This window comes from Lipotes vexillifer, unplaced genomic scaffold (genome assembly GCF_000442215.2).
Source record: "Lipotes vexillifer unplaced genomic scaffold, Lipotes_vexillifer_v1.1 scaffold438, whole genome shotgun sequence".
NCBI lineage: Eukaryota > Metazoa > Chordata > Mammalia > Artiodactyla > Lipotidae > Lipotes > Lipotes vexillifer.
Genome location: NW_006784126.1, coordinates 635,756 through 644,198, shown reverse-complemented (window position 1 = coordinate 644,198; position 8,443 = coordinate 635,756).

Here is an 8,443-nt window from a genome sequence, read left to right as displayed (position 1 = left end):
CACCTTCTGAATAAATTAAAAAATATAAAATTCAGCAAATAAAAAGTGCACTCAATCACATTTTAATTTTTTTCAAATTGTTAATGCAGATGTAAATGATCAGAGAATCAGAATTCTCAAGGTTTATCTTGAGTGCTTTTTGGCACTCAAGTAAGTGCCTCTTACTTACTTAAATAATTTGTGTGACCTATTTCAGTGGCAGCGTGCTAATTGGAATTCTGTTTATATCTCCTGGCATTATGCTTCTCAGATTAGAGTAACTGAATCTCTAGGAAGCCATGCCGGGGTTGCCAGTGGTTGATACCCCAGGATGAACAAGGTAACACTTCCTGGAGCATCCATCTTAGAATTTTTTGTGAAGACTTTCCATGTTTAGGCAGATATGTTAGTGTGTAACACAAAGGAGACATAAAAGAAATTTCTCCTTGCCAGGGCCCCCTTTGGACTGTATCTCAACCTACCTTTCATCTCCTCTACCATTTGGATACTTTGATATAAATATTTAGGAAGCTCATTTTGACAGTCTTCAGGAAAGTCCCTATGATGCTAGCACATCTTTCAGAGATTTCTAGGGTTAAATACTGATGATATCCTATTTCATGACTCATAAAATATGCAAAATATTCTAGAATAGCCTGCAGAATGTGATGTAAATGTCTAATTATCCTACTAAGTTTCCCAGTTTCCTTTTTTACCAGAGCATGCCTACTTTTGTCTCAGCTAAGTCAATTCAGTGACTTTGGATGGCATTTTTCAGTTCTGTATAGAAAATAATTATAATAGGTGTGAATTGAGAGCTTTCTATGTATGAAGAGCCATTTTTGTATTGTCTCTTTTAACTATCACAGCAAGCCTCTGAGTTAGGTAGTATTCTCATCCCTCTTTACATATGAGAACTTGGGCACAGACTGGTGAAGCTACATTCTCAAGATCACACAGCCTGAAAGAAAAGGATCCAAGATTTGAACTCGAGTGGTCCTCGTTGGAGGCTCCACCTTAACATTGTTCTTTGTCTGGAAATCATCTTGAATTAACAACACTCCTTTATTTAAAAAAACAAACAAAATCCTTATAATCATGGATAGCACACTGACTTCTGCAAAGTGACGTCATCTGTGCTTAACGGGTAGGATCCAGCTGCACACAGTGCTCAGCTTCTATGAACAACATTGACTTACATACAGTCAGTTGCATGGTCAATCTCAAACCAAACTACGAAGTTGATGAAATTCATACTCCCTTTTCACAGCCCTCAGCTTTCACATTCTTGACCTGCCTTGGCACACTCCAGCTGCTTTCTAACCTTCCCCTGTTGTGTAAACAGAAGAGAACTCATACCAGCCTTTAAAGTGTGGTTGATGGATTCCACTTTACCTGGGTGTGAATGAATTTCAGTAATGTGCATTATTTCAACTAAGCATTTTCATTCAAGACTTTGGTTTTATCTCTAATGGAAGGATCTGAGTCCATTAAAATACCAGCCTCAGTAACCATGTGGTAAGATAACTTGAGTGTGAGAGGCCTTGGAACTAAATCTATATCATCGTAAGTTACCCCATTTAATGAGACTGAGAGAGGGTAAAGATGGTCTAAAGGAACAACACCACAGAGTTTGTTTGCTTATTCAGACCTTCCCTCCTTTGGTGTCACTAAGGCTAACAGCAACCCATCAGTTACAGCAGCAGACATTTTTCAGAAGCTTCTGGGGGCAGAAGAGCATGTATCCCATTGTTATTTTCTTCCAAGACTGAAACAGGTGTCTAGGGCACATCTGTTCCTTCCACATACACTGCCCACCATCACTGCCTGTACAGAGGCTTCAAGATCAAGCAGCTCAAACCTCCTGTGCATTCTGATGCTGTGACATTTTGGTAACCAGCAATGGGCAATAGCTTTTATAGAAACACTGCTCTTGTGACATCCTGAAATACCTATGTCTTTTGTATTACTTTGATCTCTGATAAGAAGTTGCTGAAAATAAAACCAACTTATTAAAAGAGTTAACACAGTGGATGTTTCCCTCTGTCATACACAGTTTTTAATCTGTGTATATGTTTATCTCTTCCACTGGGCTCATTGAAGTCATGGACTCTTTCTTTTTTCTGCATCCTCAGTGCCCAGTAGAGCACTTGGCACAGAGACAGTGCTCAGTAAATGTGGACTGAAGTAATTAATGACTAACAGAGTGGATATACAAATTTGTGTTGAGTCTATATATAACTCTAGGCTCTGTAAGAATATGGTTAGAGTAATTCTCCAACAGATTTTAATAACATCATAAAGTGCCCTGCAGTATTAGACAGCATAATTTATGCTACTAGAATAAGATACTGGCACAGGCAAAAATCATCCCATTCATTAACAAAAGTTTAGGACTTAGGTTATAAGTAAGTACTAATTTTAGATTATTTTCCAGACAGGCTCCAATTTAAGGAATATTTTTAAAGAGTCCCACAAAAAATTTGAAGCTGGCTTTTTTAAATTTATGGCTTAAGTTGTATTAAAGAAAAGACAGTAGTCCTTCATTACATATCACATAGATTTATAATCCTCTTTGAACTATGTCTAGCTCCACTCTCCCTTTCCATTCTAATGTCCTTCTACTTCCCACATGCAGCCTTTCTCCATGCAAACCAGTATCCTCAAAAATCTCCTGTTACCCAGCACACTGGGCTCTTTATGGCCTTTGCTCATTCCAGTCCTCCTCCTTTTAATAACTCCTCCCCAGTCTTTCGTCAGTCCAACTCAGAGTCCAGTTCAAGTCCTTCCACCACGAATCATTCCCTGACAGCTCTTACAAATGATTTTCTATTTGTTCCTCTTCTGAGCTCCTAGTGCACATATTGTTAATGCCACATCTACATTCTTATTTCATCTTTTACTTGCCCTATGTTTATTAGTTTTCTCCCCAAATGTAAACTGTTTAAGGGCAATGATTGTGTCAAAACCTCTGAATCCTCCACAATACCAAATAAAATGCTAAGCACATAAAAACATACATGGAGCAAAAGCAATGAAAGCAAAAATAATCAGTAGGACTACATCAACGAAAAAGATCATCAAAAAATGAAAGGACAATCTGCAGAATTGGAGAAAATATTTGCAAATCATATGTCTGATAAGGGGTTAATATTCAAAAAATATAAAAAACTCATACAACTCAATAACAACAACAAAAAAAACCTTAAAAATCCAGTTAAAATATGGGCAGAGGAACCGAACAGATATTTTTACAAACAAGACATACAAATGGCCAACAGGTACATGAAACAGTGCTCAACATCAGTAATCATCACGGAAGTGGAAATCAAAACCACAATGAGATTTTGCCTCACTCCTGTTAGAATGGCTATCCTAAAAAAGACAATAGATGACAAGTGTTGGTGAGGATATAGAAAAAGAAAACTCTTGTGTTCTGTTGGTGAGAATGTAAACTGGTGCAGGCACTATGGAAAACAGTATGGAGTTTGCTCAAAAAATTAAAAGTAGAACTACCATATGATCCAGCAATCCCACCTCTGGGTGTATATCCAAAGGAAATGAAAACAGGATATTGGAGAGATATCAGCACTCCCATGTTCATGACAACATTATTCACAATAGTCAAGATATGGAAGCAACCTAAGTGTCCATAGATGGATGAATGGATAAAGATGTGGTATATGTACACAATGTCATATTTAATCATGAGAAAGAAGGAAATACTGCCAGATGGGACAGCATGGATGGAGCTTGAAGACGTTATGTGAAGTGAAATAAGCCAGACAAAGAAAGACAAATACTGCATGAAATCACTTATATGTGGAATCTCTTTTTTAAAAATGTGAAGGCTTCCCTGGTGGCACAGTGGTTGAGAATCTGCCTGCCAATGCTGTGGACACGGGTTCGAGCCCTGGTCTGGGAGGATCCCACATGCCACGGAGCGACTGGGCCCGTGAGCCACAACTACTGAGGCTGCGCATCTGGAGCCTGTGCTCCGCAGCACGAGAGGCTGCGATAGTGAGAGGCCCGCGCACCGCGATGAAGAGTGGCCCCCGCTTGCCGCAACTAGAGAAAGCCCTCGCCCAGAAACGGGGACCCAACACAGCCAAAAAATAAAATAATTAATTAATTAAAAAATAAATTTAAAAAGTGAAACTCATAGAAACAGAGAGTAGAAAACTGGTTGTCAGGGGTTGGGTGGTGGGGGAAATAGGGAGAGGTTGGTGAAAGGGTACAAACTTTCAGCTACAAGACAGAGTCTGAGAATCTAATGTATAACATGGTGACTATAGTTGATAACACTTTTTGTATAACTGAAATTTGCTGAGAGGGTCGAACTTAAATATTTTCACTAAAAAGAAGATAAATAAGTGAGGTGATAGGTGTGTTAATTAACTAGATTAAGGGGGGTATCCTATCATGATGTATATGTATATCAAACCACCACATTGTGCACTTTAAATATCTTATAATTTTATACATCAATTATACCTTAATAGAGCTGAAATTTTTAAAAACGTACTCATCAATATTGCTTGTTTGTTGGCAGAATTGAGTTTTTAAATATTTCACTGACCCCTTTATTGGTACTTGGCTTCTATTATTTGATCTTCCCTAAAAATTAAAATCACTTGTCAGAATCCTTTTATAACCTGTCATATCTTAATGCTATGTCTTAACCAAATGATATTTAAATTTGTCTGAAAGGAAATTTTGTCTTTCCACTGGAACGTTACTCAATATTCTGCCCACCAGAAGTCAGTGCTGCTTTAGGAAACACTTTTAGTATTGTTTCCCTTCTCATCATTCAAAGAGCACAGTCTGTAGTTTAAAGATCTTCATAATCTTAACATCTTGGGGGTGACTTAAATCCAGGAAACTGTATGGCCACAGCCAAATGGATAAACAAGGAGTATACCAAAGCTATACTTATTGGAAAGAATATTTTCCCCAACTTTTCACATACAGCTAAGAAGTGAAATGAGTAGAAAAGTGAAGGGTAACCTGTAAGTCTGAAATAGCACTTTTCCAGGTGCAAGAGAGGATGTAAAATTGCTGACATTGGTTTTAAAAAGTTTAAATTGTAAAGAAAAAGGAAATAGTACCTAGGATGGTGGTTTTTATCTGAAACTAAAATCAATGCTCATCGTTTCCAAGTATAAAGTAAGTGGAGGCTTTAGGAATTGCTCTAATTTTAATATAATACAATTTTCTAATTTTTGTCCACTCTTTACTGGTTCATGCCTCTGCAGTTATGTTGATTTGGAAAGTCTATATTTGTGAACGAAATCGTTTAAACACTTTTCTTTTAACTTGGTAATGTGATTATTAGCAGTGAGGTCCATTTGTTTATCCACTGGACTACTATAATACTAATTAGAAAGGTCAGTGTATTTTTCAGATCACCATGTACCTTAATACACTGAACCTTCTAACATGTCTAATTGTACTTGTCATACTGCGACGTCTCACATTATAGGAGGCTACGGTGGAGGGATTTCATTTCTTGATTTAAAATCTAGAAGAGTTATTGTCCGGACTTTAAATGATCTTTGCCTACTTTGACAAAAAGAAATGGACCAAAGATTTCATTCTTTCTATTTTTCCTTATTAAATAGAAATTGGAAGGGTAGACGGAGTTTCAAGTATGGTTTGGGCCACTTCAAAACCCTGCCTTGACATTTTGAACATTTCTAACTATTCTGCTCTTTGAACTGCCTTAGCACTTTTTAAAAACAATTGGGTCAAGATAGATACTTTTTTAAGTTCTACTCTTTAGACTTAGACTTTATAGATACATCAGTTAACATCATGAGTACTGTGAATAACTATGCTCTGTGCAGTTAATCAAATTCCCACTTTATCTGTGGATTTTGGTGGCAGATGACACAGGACTGATGAGTGATTAACTAGCCAAGAGAAAGGTAGGGTCACAGGAAACACCCCAAATGCCAAGAAGTTGAAATGAGTCCCCCTCAATAAAAATTCTTTGAAGAATATATTTAAATTAGAAAAAATATATTCAGTCGTGTGAATGCTTCTTACAGGGGCAGAGTGAGTTTACATAAGCATTTTATTTATTGTTTTAATTTTTATTGAAGTATAGTTGATTTACAATGTTGTGTTAGTTTCAGGTGTACAGCAAAGTGATTCATATATATATATATATATATGTATGTATGTGTATATATATATATATATATATATACATATATATATTCTTTTCTAGATTCTTTTCCATTATAGGTTATTACAAGATATTGAGTATATAGTTCCCTGTGCTACACAGTAGGCCCTTGATGGTTACCTATTTTATATATATTTGTGTGTATATTTTAATCCCAAGCTCCTAATTTATCCCTCCCCCCTTTTCCCCTTTGATAACCATAAGTTTGTTTTCTGTCTGTGATTTTATTTCTGTTTTGTAAATAAGTTCATTTGTATCATTTTTTTAGATTCCACATATAAGTGATACCATATATTTATCTTTCTCTGTCTGACTTACATCACTTAGTGTGATAATCTCTAGGTCTATCCATGTTGCTGCAAATGGCATTATTTCATTCTTTGTTATGGCTGAGTAATATTCCATTGTGTATATATACCACATCTTCTTTATCCATTCATCTGTTAGTGGACACTTAGGTTGCTTCTTAGGTTGCTTCTATGCCTTGGCTATTGTAAGTAGTGCTGCTGTGAACATTGGGGTGCATGTATCTTTTCAAATTAGAGTTTTCTCTGGATATATGCCCAAGAGTGGGATCACTGGATCATATGGTACTATATTTTTAGTTTTTTAAAGAACCTCCATTCTGTTCTCCATAGTTGCTGCACCAATTTACATTCCCACGAACAGTGTAGGAGGGTTCCTTTCTCTCCACACCCTTTCCAGCATTTAGTATTTATAGGCATTTTGATGATAGCCGTTCTGACTGGTGTAAAGTATACCTCACTGTAGTTTGATTTGCATTTCTCTGATAATTAGCAATGTTGAGAATCTTTTCATGTGCCTTTTCGCCATCTGTATGTCTTCTTTGGAGAAGTGTCTACGTTTTCTGTCCATTTTTTGATTGGGTTGTTTGGTTTTTTTGATATTGAGCTATATGAGCTCTTTGTATATTGTTGAAATTAATCTCTTGTCCTTAGCATTGTTTGCAAATAATTTCTTCCATTCTGTAGGTTACCTTTCTGCTTTGTTTATGGTTTCCTTTGCTGTGCCAAAGTTTTTAAGTTTAATTAGGTCCCATTTGTTTTTTTTCATTGTTCTTATTTCCATTACTCTAGGAGACAGAACCAAAAAACTATTGCTGCAGTTTATGTCAGAGTGTTCTGCCTATGTTTTCCTCTAGAAGTTTTATATTATCCAGTCTCACATTTAGGTCTTTAATCCATTTTGCATTTATTTTTGTATATGACATTAAAGAATGTTCTAATTTCATTCTTCTACATGTAACTGTCCAGTTTTCCCAGCACCACTTGTTGAAGAGACTGTCCTTTCTCCATTGTATATTCTTGCCTGCTTTGTTGTAGATTAACTGACTATAAGTGCATATGTTTATTTCTGGGCTTTCTATCTTGTTCCATTGATCTATATGTTTGTTTTTGTACCAGTACCATACTGTTTTGATCACTGTAGCTTTGTAGTATTAGTCTGAAGTCAGGGAGCCTGATTCCTCCAGCTCCATTCTTTGTCAAGATTTCTTTGGCTATTCGGGGTCTTTTGTGTTTTCATACAAATTGTAAAATTTTTTGTTCTAGTTCTGTGAAAAATGCCATTGGTGGTTTGATAGGGATTGCATTGAATCTGTAGATTGCCTTGGGTAGTATGGTCATTTTCACAATATTGATTCTCCCAATCCAAGAACATGGTATACATTTCCATCTGTTTGTGTCATCTTCAATTTCTTTCATCAATTACATAAGCATTTTTATAGCCCCTTGGGTATCTGCTAAACTTTGGTAAGAAGGAGAATTAACATGGACTCTCTCTTATTGAAAGGGGACAGGGAAGGGCTTTTTTTGAAGTACAAGCAATTTAGAAGATTCAATTTAAAAACAACTTAATTTAGACACTTTATGAAGTCCACGTGAAAATTTCGAATGCCTATAATAAAGTCTTCGTGTGTATGTGTCATCAGGATTTGATGGACACAGTCAGTGTCTGAACTAGCAAAAAAAGGCAGTCAACTATTTTTGGAGTGTCTCATGACCCCAACATTCCTCTACTACCTTTATGTTTCCCTGATTTGGGACAGGTTGATGTTTCTTAGATCAGGAGTCAACTAAAAACTCTAAGAACAATTGTTCCAACCACTTTCCTAGTTTTGATTTCAAGAAAAATGTCATTGGTTACACTCGTTAAAAAGTAAACTGAGGGCTTCCCTGGTGGCGCAGTGCTTGAGAGTCCGCCTGCCGATGCAGGAGACGCGGGTTCGTGCCCCGTTTCGGGAAGATCCCACAT